This window comes from Grampus griseus (genome assembly GCF_964374135.1).
Source record: "Grampus griseus genome assembly, chromosome: 18".
NCBI lineage: Eukaryota > Metazoa > Chordata > Mammalia > Artiodactyla > Delphinidae > Grampus > Grampus griseus.
In genome coordinates this window covers 40,170,446-40,187,156 of record NC_139012.1, presented here as the reverse complement: position 1 = coordinate 40,187,156, position 16,711 = coordinate 40,170,446, and the positions used below count along the sequence as shown (strand labels likewise).

General features: G+C 36.2%; 1 pseudogene across 1 annotated transcript; it reads left to right on the top strand.

Moving 5' to 3' along the window:
* Positions 1–15,273: 15,273 nt before the first annotated feature.
* Positions 15,274–16,287, top strand: LOC309836084 (ornithine decarboxylase-like; annotated as a pseudogene). Its single transcript has one exon. The product of its transcript is annotated as an ornithine decarboxylase-like (transcript).
* Positions 16,288–16,711: the final 424 nt, after the last annotated feature.

Genomic DNA, 16,711 nt, shown 5'->3' with positions numbered 1-16,711 from the left:
CTCTGTTCTTCTTACTCCCAAGGTACAGAACCTAGAAAGGGAAAAATCCATAGCATGTATGTAACTTATTCACTTTCTCCTTGTAGACACCTACATCTGTATTGTCCTTGTAAACCTCCCTGTAAAAATGCTAAAATAATTTACTATAAGGAAAATAACCAATGAAATTATATAATATGACTTTATCAGAGTCTACTTGGTTCATCTAGACTGCTTCTCTGAAACAAATCTGACTATAAAGTAGAGGTTATGTGTGTACACTCTCCAGCTTACATGATTAATAGAGTATTAAAACTAAGTCTCAAATTTAAACAGCTTCCTTTGAGCTCACATCTACCACATATAATCAATGTTAGCCTGCATCTCTGGAACCAAAATACATACCAATGCTTAAAAGAAATAATTTAAAAGTTCAGGGCATTGCAAGAGAGGAAAATGTTATTCCTATGCCTGATGCCTGATTTTTGCTCATATCTGTTTCTATTAATAAATTTCATGATATGTAAGATCTATGATTTCTGAGAGTATATAATTTTATATGTTTTCATATAAAATTGTTGTCGATGAGTGTCTTAATGTGGGGTGGGAGATGGGGTGGAAGATTCTTCCAGCAATGGGAACCTATCAGCAGTGACACTATCAGATGCTGTTTTATGCAGCTCTGCTGTTCAACAGTAGCATTTCCTCCATTCTTCAACTATAATGGCTTGTTCATAAATTCATTAATTGACATCCACAGAATAAATCTTCTAATCCATAATGTTTATTAAGAAGAATTTCCTCACCTCTCTTTTCCTAGTGCTTTCATTGACCATAAATATATGCTAAGATGCTGGCCCAAAATTTATTAGTCCATAAGATATCAATGTTTTTCTATCCCAAAGCTCTTTATTACCAATTCCCATTATTTCCACCCATAATGGCAGAGAAGAAGAGTCTTGTTCTAACTATAGCCTACACCAGAGAGAAATCTTTCCATTATTCTGACCTCCACTCAAAGTTGGCACTATAAGTGACCCAATAAATTGGCTAAAGCAGCATACCCAAATACATTAAACTCTAGGCTACCCCACAACCCTGCAACTTGATCATGACACAGTCTAAGACTGGGCTCCTAATTCCTGCTTTGGCAAAAGCTATAGGAGGAGTAAACTATTTATGTGAATGTGTTAGAGAATGTAAAATACAGATTAGTAACACAGAAAGGCAACTCATTGTAGATATGATAAACTAGGGAAAGGGTACACCTCTGCTGCTGACCCTAGGTCCTTTCTTTTACTCATTCATGGCCCCAGACTAGCCCAATGATGGCAGAATAAGGACTGACACTTTTAAAACTGTGGGAAAGGACTTCCCTGGCGGCACAGTGGTTAAGAATCCACCATGCCAATGCAGGGGACATGGGTTCAAGCCCTGGCCCCGGAAGATCCCACGTGCCGTGGAGCAACTAAGACCGTGTGCCACAACCAGTGAGCCTGAGCTCTGGAGCTCCTGAGCCACAACTACGAGCCTGCGTGCCACAACTACTGAAGCCTGCATGCCTAGAGCCCATGCTCAGCAAGAAAGCCACTGCAATGAGAAGCCCACACACTGCAACAAAGAGCAGCTCCCGCTTGCCACAACTAGAGAAAGACCGTGCACAGCAACGAAGACCTAATGCAGCCAAAAATTAATTAATTAATTAAAATAAGACTGTGGGAAATATTGAATAAGGTTTAGGAGGGTTAAGTACAGGTTACCTATACTCTAGTCAAACAGGACATAACATAAAACTAATAATGAGTACGAGCAAACAAGATTGGTGGCTCTGACAGTCTTCATGTATCTCCTTCAGAGTACAGGACTGAGAAATATTAGACAGAAAGAATACAGGGAGGTAGGAAGGAAGGGGAAGGGAGGAAAGATGAGAGTAAGGAAAGAATAAAGAATGAAGAAAGTAAGAGAAGAAAGGAAATAAGGAAGGAAGGAGGGAGGGAGGGAAGAAGGAGAGAAGGAAAGAAGAGAGATAGAGAGAAGGGGATTAGGAAGTGCACTCTTAACTTTAATCAACTCTATCCAGATGAAGTAAGATCTCACAACTAGTGCTAATCTTGGGGCCATCATACCTTCATGGTTATTTATTGTTGTGTAACAAACTACCCCAAAACTTAGTAGTTTAAAATAAAAACCATTTTATTATATCTTTAGGGGGTCATTTTGCTCACCAGAAAATAACATGATCATGATTTTAAGAAATTTTTTATTTCAACCCCACATATCACATTCAGGCAGATTTTATGTACCAACCAAGGTCTTGTTAGCAGTGGTAGAAACAGACAGCTGTTTTATTTTTATTGACCATTGTTTCTACAGTTGTAAATTAAATTCCTTAGTTAGAAACAACGTTGTGTAGGATACAATTATTGTAAAGAATGCATTTATTAAGTTCACAGGTGACAATTTTGGAAGAAGTGTTTTGGGCTGAGAAGACAAATCTATAATCAGAATTAATGTCTATAGTGAGGACAAATCACTGCTCCATCTATAATCAAAAGAATCTAATGTAATTAGCCTGCTTAGAGGTGTTTGGTTATACCCCTGGGACACAACTTTATATCAGAGATAACCTAGTACCTAGAGTGTCTTTCCCTGAGCTAGAAAAGGGTGCTGCTTTCTTCAAGATTTTCAATCATTTACTTACATCTGATAGAAAATTGCCATAATACATAAATTATTGGGTTGGCCAAAAAGTGTCTTAAGTTTTTAAGTAAATATAAAAGACACTTTTTTCATTTTCACCAAGAACTTTATTGAACAACGTATTCACCCTTTTGTTCCACTACCTTCTGACATTTTTCAGGCAACTTCATAATTCCGTCTTCCCAAAACTTTTTATATTTTTGAGCAAAGATCTGTTCCAGGTGCATTTTACAGTCTTCCAGGGAATTGAAATTTTTTCCAGTAAGAGAATTTTGTAAAGACCAAAATAGATGGAAATTTGAAGGTGCAATGTCTGGTGAATACGACAGATGAATCAGAACTTCCCAGACAAGCTGTAACAGTTTTCGCCTGGTCATCAAAGAAACATGCCGTCTTGCGTTAGCCTGATGTAAGATTGTGCATTTTCTGTTAACTAATTCTGGACGCTTTTCATCGAGTGCTGTTTTCAGCTGGTCTAATTGGGAGCAGTACTTATTGGAATTAATCATTTGGTTTTCCGGAAGGAGCTTATAAGAGAGGACTCCCTTTCAATCCCACCATATATACATCAACTTCTTTGGATGAAGATTGGCCATTGGTGTGGTTGATGGTGGTTCATTTCACTTGCCCCACGATCTCTTCCATTCCACATTATTGTACAGTATCCACTTTTCATTGCCCATTACAATTTATTTTAAAAATGGAACGTTTTCATTATGTTTAAGTAGAGAATCTCATGTGGAAATATGGTCAAGAAGGTTTTTTTCACTTAACTTATGTGGAACCCAAACATCGAAGCGATGAACATAACCAAGCTGGTGCAAATGATTTTCAACACTTGATTTGGATATTTTGAGTATGTCGGCTATCTCCTGAGTGGTATAATGTTTATTGTTCTCAGTTAATGTCTCAATTTGATCGCTATCAACTTCAACTGGTCTACACTACCATGGAGCATTGTCCAATAAGAAACCTCCAGCACAAAACTTGGCAAACCATTTTTGACACGTTCGATCAGTCACAGCACCTTCTCCATACACTGCACATACAATCTAAAAAAATTGTTTCGAAGGAAGTTAAAGACAACTAAGTGCTCACAGAGCCATCTTATGGAAAAAAACTAAATGAAACTTTTGGCCAACCCAATAATATATATATAATGCATATGATACTAATGACATCAGCTAGGTGGTATGGTATACCTAACAGTAAATAACTTTACAAGTGGACCTGACTGTAGTACCTATATGAATTATATTTCTCTTTTATGTATATATCTATAAATATTAATTACTATTTTCCCCTCTTACTTTTTCGTCTTATTTAAAAATAATCTAGGTTATTTTCATAGTGGTTAAATTACAATTTTATCTTCATATTATAAAATAATAATGTAGGCTACCTAGAAGAATATTGACTATTACTTTGAGATGGATCTGTCCCACTGATAAAAGATTGGGTCTATATTACATAATTATTCATTTTAGGCAAAATAAATTTTTATTACTATTATTTCTCTTTTGACATTTAAATAGAAAGATGTGCATGGATTCTGAGCTGCCAAAGAGATATAACGTAGCAATTATTGTGATATTCTTTTCCACATAGCTTTTAGGATGCCTTTCTGTACCACAGAGACTTAGTTTGAAAGCTACGTTTCCTGAACACTTTTGTAGCTAGAGTTCTACATGCAAATTGGGCTTTTACTGACTAGATGCCCTTACACAAAATATGGATGACACAATTAATGCAGAGGTTATTTTCCTACTTCTTTTTGCAAGTTTTTGGCTTGCTAGGCAAGATTTTGGAGAACATTTTACACTGTATCACTGTTACAGTGTTCATTATCCATCTTTCATTTCAATCCTAATGGTAGACATGTCAGCTTCTTATTTTTACTTTTCCATCCTTATATAGCTGCAATGGTTAAAGAGTTCTTAAATCAATAGCTCTTGTGTTGGCCTGATAGGTGGTACATTACTTGATGGATAATTGTGTCTAGCACAATTCATTTGTGGAGTGCCTGCCTAGACCTTGCTCCTCTATCCCTTTCAACAATATTGTAAATACACTATATTTTACAACTAAATATATCTAACTTACAATAATTAAAATGGATTACATTTATTGTTCTGAATTCGGAACTGATACAGAAGGTGATATCAAAAGTCAGTTGGGGGCTTTCCTGGTGGTGCAGTGGTTAAGAATCTGCCTGCCAATGCAGGGGACTCAGGTTCGAGCCCCGGTCCAGGAAGATGCCACATGCCGTGGAGCCACTAGGCCCATGAGCCATGGCCGCTTAGCCTGTGTGTCCGGAGCCTGTGCTCCGCAACAGGAGAGGCCACAACAGTGAGAGGCCCGCATACAGGAAAAAAAAAAGTCAGTTGGAGCTTCCCTGGTGGTGCAGTGGTTAAGAATCTGCCTGCCAATGCAGGGGACTTGGGTTCGAGCCCTGGTCCAGGAAGATCCCGCATGCCGCAGAGCAACTAAGCCCGTGTGCTACAACTACTGAGCCTGCGCTCTGGAGCCCGTGAGCCACAACTACTGAAGCCCGCATGCCACAACTACTGAAGCCACGTGCCTAGAGACCATGCTCCACAACAAGAGAAGCCACTGTATTGAGAAACCCATGCACTGCAACGAAGAGTAGCCCCTGCTCGCCACAACTAGAGAAAGCCCATGTGCAGCAACGAAGACACAATGCAGCCAAAAATAAATACGTTTATTTTTTTAAAGTGAGTTAAAATATATGACCTTGACAAGATATGCATGGCAGAAGGCAAAGGACTCTAGTTATTTGTTGGCCTGTGGTAAAATATTTTATGAAACTATGTATTATTCTCAATAGCTGCCCCTGTTACTAAGAGGCTGAGTGTTAGTAGAACTATTTTGTAAACCTCAAAATGTAACTGTGTGTTGGCTGCTGTTTTTGACTTTTACCAAATTACATAAGAGACAGGTTAACTGAGGCTCATTGTAAACAGGTGGCTGTGAAGAAGCAGCCTTAAAGGGAGATAAGACTGCAAGAATTTTCTAGCAGTCTCAGTATAAGCCTGCCAGACAATAGAAGGTAGCCCAAAGCTATATATCAAATATTAGATGTCACCATCCCACCAAAGCCTGTAATTTTAGATGTCCTCATATTTGCCAACATTAAGAGAGAGGAAAGGGCTCAGCACAAAGACATTGATACGAGACAAAGCAGGATTCAGTGCTTTGTCTAGACAAGGTTTTTCATGTGTTCACTTGCCCTTAGAACTAACTGAATGAAAATAGATGCAAAGCCAAATAGGAACTTACATTGCCAAAGAAACCACAAGTCTGGCCTGAGAAGCACAGTGCCAGTTTCATTTCTAAGGCAAACCCTGGGCTCCAAACTTGCACCAGATGGAAGCTGCTGTGAAAGCTGTGAAGTCCTACTTCTCACGTGCCCACACAACAGACTCTGCAAGGAGACTTTTCTCAGTGAGCAGAGCCAGCGTCTATGACACAACACAACATGAGTCAACCCAGAGCACACTGGTTTCTCCATAAGTAACTTGATCCACTACCAAGGCAGGCACTTTTCAAAATAATCCCTTCCCAGAAATATTATATGACTCCTATGAACTGGGACTTCTGGAAGGTTTTCATTCTTTTGTCTTCTTTAATGAAAATGTTTCTACCCTGTTCATACAGCATTTATTGCATACTGGCTACAAGATGTTAAGATATTTTTTCATTAGATTATAGGTCACCAGACCACAGATACTTATATCCAAACTGATGAAGAGGTCGACATAACACTTAGAAATCTTAGATCTGGGCATGGATGTGATCATTATCAGATTTGAACTGATTCATGTTGGCAAGAATTAAATTAGTGTTGTAGATAACAGCTAAAGTATTCATAGATATTTGGTGGCAGAGGCAAGTCTAGTCATTGATATGGCATGTTCAATATCCCTTTTCTATTTAGCAAAAGCACTTCTGAGTTTTAGGTAGACATATGGTGACCAAGCTAGGTGAGACACGCTTTCTCTCGTTGAAACTAGAAATGGCGATGTGATAAAATCTTGACAATGAGGATGTGAATCATGTTTTGATAGTCTTTTAACATTATTGTGAGAATTTAAGTGACAGAGAAAAAATTGTACTTTCACTCCTACCCTTCATCAATGCTATACCAATACTTCATTGTATTTACTCTTAATTCATAACATTCTTAAAATATTTTGTTAAATGACCTCCCCTTTCTAATTTTGCAGTTATAAAAACGTATGTGAGAGAATAGTGACTGACAGGCAGAAGAAAAGAGTAAAACTTAAGGGAAACCCAACCATTAAGAGAATGTTGGAGATATTTTATTTTCATTCATCACAGATGGGAGAAATTGGAAGAGGCAAAACTCTTCAGAGAGCATTCTTACAGACTATAAAAGCTGGAGACCTGCTCATTAAAATAAAGACCTATATTTTGAAATCAAACATCTGCCTTATAGTTATGCTTCATTTGTACAAATATAATCCAGCTAATTAGTTATATCTATCTAGAAAACTCATATATTCCATTCTTTGTTCCTAATAGATGGAAGGGTAGAGGACTTTTTATGACAATATTATTTTGAGAACATAAAGTACACATCTTTGAAATTGGACAGTCCCTGAAAAAACAAATACAGTTTCATTCTTTTTAAAATCTTACCTTTGCAAAAATGGGAAAGAAGAAATCATTTTTAATATCCTTTTAAAAGTGTTTTGAACTTAGAGTAAATACAATGAAGTATTGTCACAGCTTTGATGAAGAAAAGGCATGAAATTATAGGCATACTTCTGTCACTTAGCAAATTCCCATAATAGTGTCAAATCTAAATCTTGTGCAAAAGTGACTTGTATTTACAGCAGAAATTCTGCACACCATTAACTGTTTTGTGTATATGTATAAGCTGCTAAAAGTAATTTGTGGCAAAAGCCACAGTGTTAATAAATTTCCATATCTTAAAAGACTTCATGCTGGCAAATTTGTGGAGCCATTTAAAACACTTCAACCTAAAGACAGTTTTATCTCCTACTTGTTTCCTCTTTTTCTTTCTATTCCCAAGGTTAGAATACTTACCGTTTGCTTCTTTACAACTTAGCCTCTATTTCTGCAGATAGTCTAATGAATGCATAAGTATGAAAAGTAAAAATCAAGAAGGTACTCTTTCTGAAACCAGGCAAGTGAGCATGGCAATTGTACTAAATCTACATTTTCTGTAATATTTCAGCAACTCAGAAATTTCCTGACTAGAATATTTCTTAGAATATACTCTGATATGCATAGAATAATATACATTCTAGAGGTTATGAAATAACAAGGTTTGTTTGCATGGTAATTAGATGCTCAGTGTATGCACATATTTGTCTATTAAGTATGTGCAAAGAGACCTGTTATTAGAAACAAATTTTCAAGGAAACTTTGCAAATGTTTCTAATGCTTGGGCATAATAAGAATGTATATACTTTTTACACATTACCAAAACAATATATACAAATGTAAAAAAAAAACAAAATTGCATAGTATCAAAGTAAAAAACAAGTTTCTGAAACCATTCCCTAACTCCCAGTGCACTTTCTGAAGGAAAACTCTTTGTAGTATTCACTTCTTTAAGTGATTGTTCTATAAACATATGTTGTTTGCATTTATATCTGTTTCTTCATACACATGGTTTTGATTGTCTTTCTATCTCTGAGAATTAAAGTTTACTCCACTTATGCTTATCTTACTATCACTCACTTTCTATATTAAGCTGATTCAATTGTTAGTTTAAATTAGTATGTTTCTAGATTGCCTGGATTTAAATCCTAAGTGAAATTCTACCTCAAAATACATAAATACATATTTTAGAATACATTCATTTTGAGGAAATTACATAACTTTTCTGTCTCTTGGTTTTCTAATCCGTAATGTCAAAACAGCTACCCATGTTGGAGAAGTTATAAGGAATATGTTAGAGAATGGATGTAAATTAATTAGAACAGTTACATTCAAGTATAAAATAACTTCTTAAATTATCAAAGTATAGTAATTTAATATTTCTTTCTATAGGCATAATTAGATTCCCCATGCTTTGCAGACAAATTGACCATCAAAATGGAAAATCTTTGAATATATTATATTTACATTATGTCTATGCTAACATTGTTGAATACATAACTCAGATTGAGGGATAGACTTACATTATCTTTGTCATGGCTATATTACCTTCATTTTTGCATGGTTCAAAGGAAATTATCTAAAAAGTTAATTTTAAATAAATTATTCTTTATTTCATCTATTATCGAAATCATGTCCCATTTTGTTTCATTAAAATATTCTTTACTTGATATTATTAATATTCTTTTTTGTTTTTGCTTATACAATACAATGAACAATGTCTTTATTTTATCAATATTATCCTTCTAACATACTATACTATAATTTCTGGAGGTCTGTACCCTTCTGCTCCACTCTGCTCCAGTTGCTTTCTAGGATTGCATTATAACTAAATCCTGGGAATTTACTTCATTTCACTTTAGGTGTACATGAGTATTTTATTTATATATGTATCATATGTTCTTAATTTTCTTGGTTTTCTTCATATTATTTATTTGCCTTCACAACTGATTCCTATTTTAGTGTTAAATTAAAAGTTCCAATCATTTTCTGTTAGAATGTTGGGGCTTTTTTATATTTTGTTATAGAAAACTGTAGATAATCTAATGTTCATTTTCAGATTGTTATATACATTCTTCCTCAAATCTTTCAAGATTATAATTTTATTCTTATAATTTTGAAATTTCCATGAGAATATATTTTTCTGTGGGCTTTTTAAATGTAAACAGCTTGACATTCAATCGGTTATTTCTATTTGAACACTTATGCTAAATTGCAAAGCAAGAATGTCATTTGCTTTTAAAAAAAAAAAATCTTATTGGAGTATAGTTGATTTACAATGTTGTGTTAGTTTCTCCTGTGCAGCAAAGTGAATCAGTTATACATATACATATATCCACTCTTTTTTAGATTCTTTTCCCATATAGGTCATTAAAAACTATTGAGTAGAGTTCCCTGTGCTATACATTAGTTAGCTATTTTAAATATAGTAGTGTGTATATGTCAACACAAAACTCCCAATTTATCCCTCCCCACCTTTCTCCCATGGTAACCATAAGATTGTTTTCTACATTTGTGACTCTATTTCTGTTTTGTAAATAAGTTCATTTGTACCATTTTTTTAGATTCCACATATAAGTAATATCATATAATATTTATCCTTCTCTGTCTGACTTACGTCGCTCAATATGACAGTCTCTAGGTCCACGCATGTTGCTGCAAATGGCATTATTTTGTTCTTTCATATGGCTGGGGAATATTCCATTGTATATATGTACCACATCTCCTTTATTCATTCTTCTCTTGATAGACATTTAGGTTGCTTCCAGGTACTGGCTATTGTGAATAGTGCTGCAATGAATATTGGGATGCATTTATCTTTTTGAAGTATAGTTTCTCAGGGAAAATGCCCAGTAGTGGGATTTCTGGATCATATAGTAGTTCTATTTTTAGTTTTATAAGGAACCTCCATACCATTCTCCATAGTGGCTGTATCAATTTACATTCCAACCCACAGTGTAAAAGGGTTCCTTTCTCTCTACATTCTCCTCAGCATTTTCTGCTTGTAGATTTTTTGATGATGGCCAGTCTTACTGGTCTGAGGTGAAACCTCATTATAGTTTGATTTACATTTCTCTAATAATTAGTGTTGTAGGAGCTTTTCATGTGCTTTTTGGCCATCTGTATATCTTCTTTGGATAAATGTCTATTTAGATATTCCATCCATTTTCTGATTAGGTTGTTTTTTTTGAATCGAGCAGCATGTGCTGTTTGTATATTTTGGAGATGAATCCCTTGTCAGTCACTTCATTTGCAAATATTTTCTCCCATTCTGTGGATTGTCTTTTTGTTTTGTTTATGATTTCCTTTACTGTGCAAAAGCTTTTAAGTTTAATTAGGTCTGATTTGTTTATTTTTGTTTTTATTTTATTACTCTAGCAGGTGGATCCAGAAAGATCTTCCTTTGATATATGTCAGAGAGTGTTCTGCCTATGTTTTCCTCTAAGAGTTTTACAGTATCCAGCCTTACATTTAGGTCTTTAATCCATTTTCAGTTTATTTTTCTGTATGGTGTTAGAGAATGTTCTAATTTCATTCTTTTACATGTAGTCGTCCAGTTTTCCCAGCACCACTTATTCAAGAGACTATCTTTTCTCCATTTTATGTCCTTGCCTCCTTTGTCATAGATTAGTTGACCATAGGTGTGTGGGTTTGTCCTGTTTCATTGATCTATATTTCTGGTTTGAGGCAGTACCATACTCTTTAGATTACTGTAGCTTTGCAGTATAATCTGAAGTCAGGGAGCCTTACTCCTCAAGCTCCAGTTTTCTTTCTCAAGATTGCTTTGGCTATTCAGGGTCTTTTGTGTCTCCATACAAATTTTAAGATTTTTTGTTCTAGTTCTGAAAAAAATGTCATTGGTAATTTGATAGGGATTGCATTGAATCTGTAGATTGTTTTGGGTAGTATAGTCATTTTGGTAATATTGATTCTTCCAATTCAAGAACATAGTATATCTCTCCATCTGTCTGTGTCATCTTTCATTTCTTTGACCAGTAACTTATCATTTTCTGAGTACAGGTCTTTTGCCTCCTTAGGTAGGCTTATTCCTAAGTATTTTATTCCTTTTAATGTGATGGTAAATGGGATTGTACCTTAATTTCTCTTTCTGATTTTTGTTGTTAGTGTATAAGAATGCAAGGGATTTTTGTTTACTGATTTTGTATCCTGCAAATTTACCAAATTCATTCATGAGAACTAGTACTATTCTGGTAGTGTCTTTAGAATTTTCTAAGAATTGTATACTGTCATATGCAAACAGTGAAAGTATTACTTTTTCTTTTCCAATTTGGATTTTTTTTTTTCTTCTCTGATTGCCATGTCTAAGACTTCCAAAATATGTTGAAAAAATGTGGTAAGAGTGGATTTCCTTGGCTTGTTCCTGATCTTAGGAGGAATGCTTTCAGCTTTTCACCATTGAGAATGATGTTTGCTGTGGGGTTGTCATATATGTCCCTTATTATGTCTAGGTAGGTTCCCTCCATGCCCACTACCTGGAGAGTTTTTATCATGAATTGGCATTGAATTTTGTCAAAAGCTTTTTCTGCATTTATTGAGATGATCATATTTAAAAAAAAATTATTTTATACTGGAATATAGTCAGATAACAATGTGTTAGTTTCAGGTGTACAGCAATGTGATTCAGTTATACATATACATGTATCTATTCTTTTTCAAATTCTTTTCCTGTTTAGGTTATTACAAAATATTGAGCAGAGTTCCCTGTGCTACACTGTAGGTCCTTGTTGGTTTTCTATTTTAAATATAGCAGTTGTTGTTGGAAAATATGCTTGATATTGATTTCAATTTTCTTAAATTCACCGAGGCTCACTTTGTGGTCCAGCATGTGTACCACATGAAAATAATGTGTATTCTGCTGCTTTTGGATGGAATGCTCTATAAATATCAGTTAAGTCCCTCTGGTCTAATGTGTCATTTCCTATTGATTTTCTGTCTGGATGATCTGTCCATTGGTGAAAGTGGGGTGTTAAAGTCCCCCACTATTATTGAGTTACTGTCAATTTCTCCTTTTATAGCAGTTAGTATTTGCCTTATATATTGAGGTGCTCCTATTTTGGGTGCAAAAATATTTACAATTGTTATGTCTTCTTGGATTGATCCCTCGATCATTATGTAGTGTCTTTCTTTGTCTCTTATAATTTTTATTTTAAAGTCTATTTTGTCAGACATGAGTATCGTTACTCCAGCTTTCTTTTGATTTCCATTTGCATGGAATCCTTTTTACCATACCCATACTTTCAGTCTGTATGTGTCCCTAAGTCTGAAGACAGCAAATATAGGGGTAGACAGCAAATATAGAGGTCTTGTTTTTATATCCATTCATCCAGTCCATGTCTTTGGGTTGGAGAGAGATGATCATATGGTTTTTATTTTTCAGTTTGTTAATGTGGTGTATCACATGGATTAATTTGCATATATTGAAGAATCCTTTCATCCCTGTGATAAATCCCACTATGTATGATCCTTTTCATGTGTTGGTGGATTCGGTTTGCTAGTATTTTCTTGAGGAATTTTGTGTCTGTGTTAATCAGTTATATCAGCCTATAGTTTTCTTTTTTTTATGGTATCTTTGGTTTTGATATCAGGGTGATGGTGGCCTCATAGAATGAGCTTGGGAGTGTCCTTCTTCTGCAACATTTTTGGAAGAGTTTCAGAAGGATAGGTGTTAACTCTTCTCTAAATGTTTGATAGAATTCATCTGGAAGTCATCTGGTCCTGGATTTCTGTTTGTTTGAATTTTTTAAATCACACTTTTAATTTCAGTACTTTTGATTGGTCTGTTCATATTTCCTATTTCTTCCTGGTTCAGTCATGGAAGGTTGTACCTTTCTAAGAATTTATCTGTTTCTTCTAGATTGTCCATTTTATTGGCATATAGTTGTTTGTAGTAGTCTGTTATGATCCTTTTTATTTCTGTGGTGTCCATTGTAACTTCTCCTTTTTCATTTCTAATTTTATTGATTTAAGCCCTCTCCTTTTATTTATTTATTTTTCTTTGATGAGTTTGGCTAAAAGTCTATCAATTTTGTTTATCTTTTCAAAGAACCAGCTTTTACTTTCATTGATCTTTGTTATTGATTTCATCATCTCTATTTCATTTATTTCTGCTCAGATCTTTATGATTTCTTTCTTTCTACTAACTTTGGCTTTTGTTTGTTCTTCTTTCTCTAGTTGCCTTAGGTGTAAGGTTAGGTTGTTTATTTGATATTTTTTCTTGTTTCCTGAGGTACATTTGTATTGGTATAAGCTTCCTTCTTAGAACTGCTTTTGCTGCATTCCATAGGTTTTGATCATCGAGTTTTCATTGTCATTTATCTCTAGGTATTTTTTTATTTCCTCTTTGATTTTTTTTCAGTGAGCTATTGGTTGTTTAGTTTATTCTCCATGTGTTTATGTTTTTTACAAGTTTGTTTTTCCTGTCAGTTTTTTCTAATCCCCTTACGTTGTGGTCAGAAAAGATGTTTGATATGATTTCAATTTTTTAAAATTTATTGAGACTTGATTTGTGGCCCAAGACATGATCTATCGTGGAAAATGTTCCATGTACACTTAAGAAGAAAGTGTATTCTAGGGATTTTGGATGGAATGTTGTATAAATATTGGTTAAGTCCATCTTGTCTAATGTGTTATTTAAAGCCTATGTTTCCTTATTGATTTTCTGTTTGGATGATCTGTCCATTGGTGTAAGTGGGGTGTTAAAGTCCCCCATTATTGTTGTATTACTGTCTATTTCTCCTTTTATGGCTGTTCACATTTGACTTATATATTGGGTGCTCCTATGTTGAGTGCATATATATTTATAATTTTTATAATTTCTTGGATTGATCCTTTGATCATTATGTAGTGTCCTTCCTTGTCTCTTGTAACAGTCTTTATTTTAAAGTATTTTTGGTCAGTTCCCTCCACCTCCACTGCTGCTGCCCTCTGCCAGCACTCGGTGCCACCTCAGGCTGGTTGTCCTCTGCTGGAGGGAGCAAGGTGGCGAGCAACTGGGAGGGTGGTTGATGGGGTTGGTGGGGAAAGAGGCAGGGTGGCCAGTGGTCCTGAGTGCTCAGTGGTGGCAGCATCTTGTCTCCATGGAGCCTACCTATGGTGCCCGTTTGCTCTAAGGTGGACAGCAGATTGTGCATTTATCAGAACATTTTCACTGCTGCACCGAGGGCACACACATCTTCAGTGGGACTCGGAATTCCTGGAGAATCGCCTTTGTGAAAAGCTGGCATAATTTCTTTAAATTCCATCTCTTAGTTTCCCATTTTGTTGTTTCAAAAATATATCAAGAAACCACGAATAACTAGTAATGAAGTTTGACTGCCATTTCTTGGATGAAGGTTTTACTGCCAAGGACATTCTGGACCAAAACATTAATGATGTTCCTTCTTCTGAAGATAAGGATGCCTTCTATGTTGTGGACCTGGGAGGCATTGTAAAGAAACATCTGATATGGTTTAAAGCTCTTACTTGAGTCACACCCTTTATTTATTATTATTTTTTTTTTTTTGCGGTACGCGAGCCTCTCACTATTGTGGCCTCTCTCATTGTGGAGCACAGGCTCCAGACGCGCAGGCTCAGCAGCCATGGCTCACGGGCCCAGCCGTTCCACGGCATGTGGGATCTTCCCGGACTGGGGCATGAACCTGTGTCTCCTGCATCGGCAGGTGGACTCTCAACCACTGTGCCACCAGGGAAGCCCGAGTCACACCCTTTTATGCAGTCAAATGCAATGATAGTAGAACCATAGTGAAGACCACACCTGCCATTGGGAAAGGATTTGACTGTACCAGCAAGACTGAAATCCAGTTGGTGCAGAGTCTCAGGGTGCCTCCAGAGAGGATTATCTATGCAAATCCTTGTAAACAAGTGTCTCAGATTAAATATGCTGCCAATAATGGAGTCCAAATGATGACTTTTGATAGTGAAGTCGAGTTGGTGAAAGTTGCCAGGGCACATCCAAAGGCCAAGTTGGTTTTTCAGATTGCCACTGATGATTCCAAAGCAGTCTGTCACCTCAGTGTCAAATTTGGTGTCACGCTCAAAACCAGCAGGCTTATTTTGGAATGGGCAAAAGAGCAAGATATTGATGTCATTGGTGTCAGCTACCATGTGGGACATCATTGTACTGATCCAGAGACCTTCGTGCAGACCATCTCTGATGCCCACTGTGACTTTGACATGGGAGCTGAGGTTGGTTTCAACATGTTTCTGCTTGATATTGGTGGTGGCTTTCCTGGATCTGAGGATGTAAATCTTAAATTTGAAGAGACCACCAGTGTAATCAACCCAGTGTCATGCAAGTATTTTCCATCAGATTCTGGAGTGAGAATCATACCTGAGCCAGGAAGATACTGTGTTGCCTCAGTTTTCACTCTAGCAGTTAATATCATTGCCAAAAACTCATCTTAAAGGAACAGACAGGCTCTGATGATGAAGATGAGTCGAGTGAACAGACATTTATGTATTATGTGAATGATGGAGTATATGCATCATTCAACTGCATCCTCTACGATCATGAACATGTGAAGCCTCTTCTGCAGAAGAGACTCAAACCAGATGAGAAGTATTATTCATTCAGCATCTGGGGACCAACCTGTGATGGCCCGGATCGCATTGTTGAGCACTGTAACTTACTTGAGATGCATGAGGGCGATTGGATGCTGTTTGAAAACATGGGTGTTTACACTCTGCTCTGTCACTGCTGTCACTGCTGCTTCTACTTTCAATGGATTCCAGAGACCAACCATCTACTATGTGATGTCAGGGCCACCATGGCAACTGATGCAGAAAATCCAGAACCATGACTTCCCACCCGGAGTAGAGGAGCTGGATGTTGGCACTCTGCCTGTGTCCTGTGCTTGAGAGAGTGGGCTGAAACGGCACCCAGCAGCCTGTGCTTCAGCTTGTATTAATGTGTAGATACAATTCTTGTAGCTGTTAACTGTGAGTTTAGCTTGATTTAAGAGTTTGGGGGGGGACCATTTAACTTAACTACTGCTAGTTTTGAGATGTCTATGTGAGTAGTGTTGGCACAGATGCAACAATGTGGAAGACTAGGTGATGGGGTCACACTTAACTGTGTTCCTATGGAAACTATTTGAATATTTGTTTTATATAGATTTTTATTCACTTTTCAAACATGCTACTAAAGCATGCCCTTCAACTGCTGAGCAAGCATTTGTATCTTGTGCATTATCAGAATGGGCCAGAAGCTTAGTGTTGTGACCTGTTTTAAAGTAAATACATAAGTAATCTTGAAATGATTTTTTTTTTAAAGTCTATTTTATTTGATATGAGTATTGCTACTCCAGCTTTCCCTTGATTTGCATTTGCATGGAACACC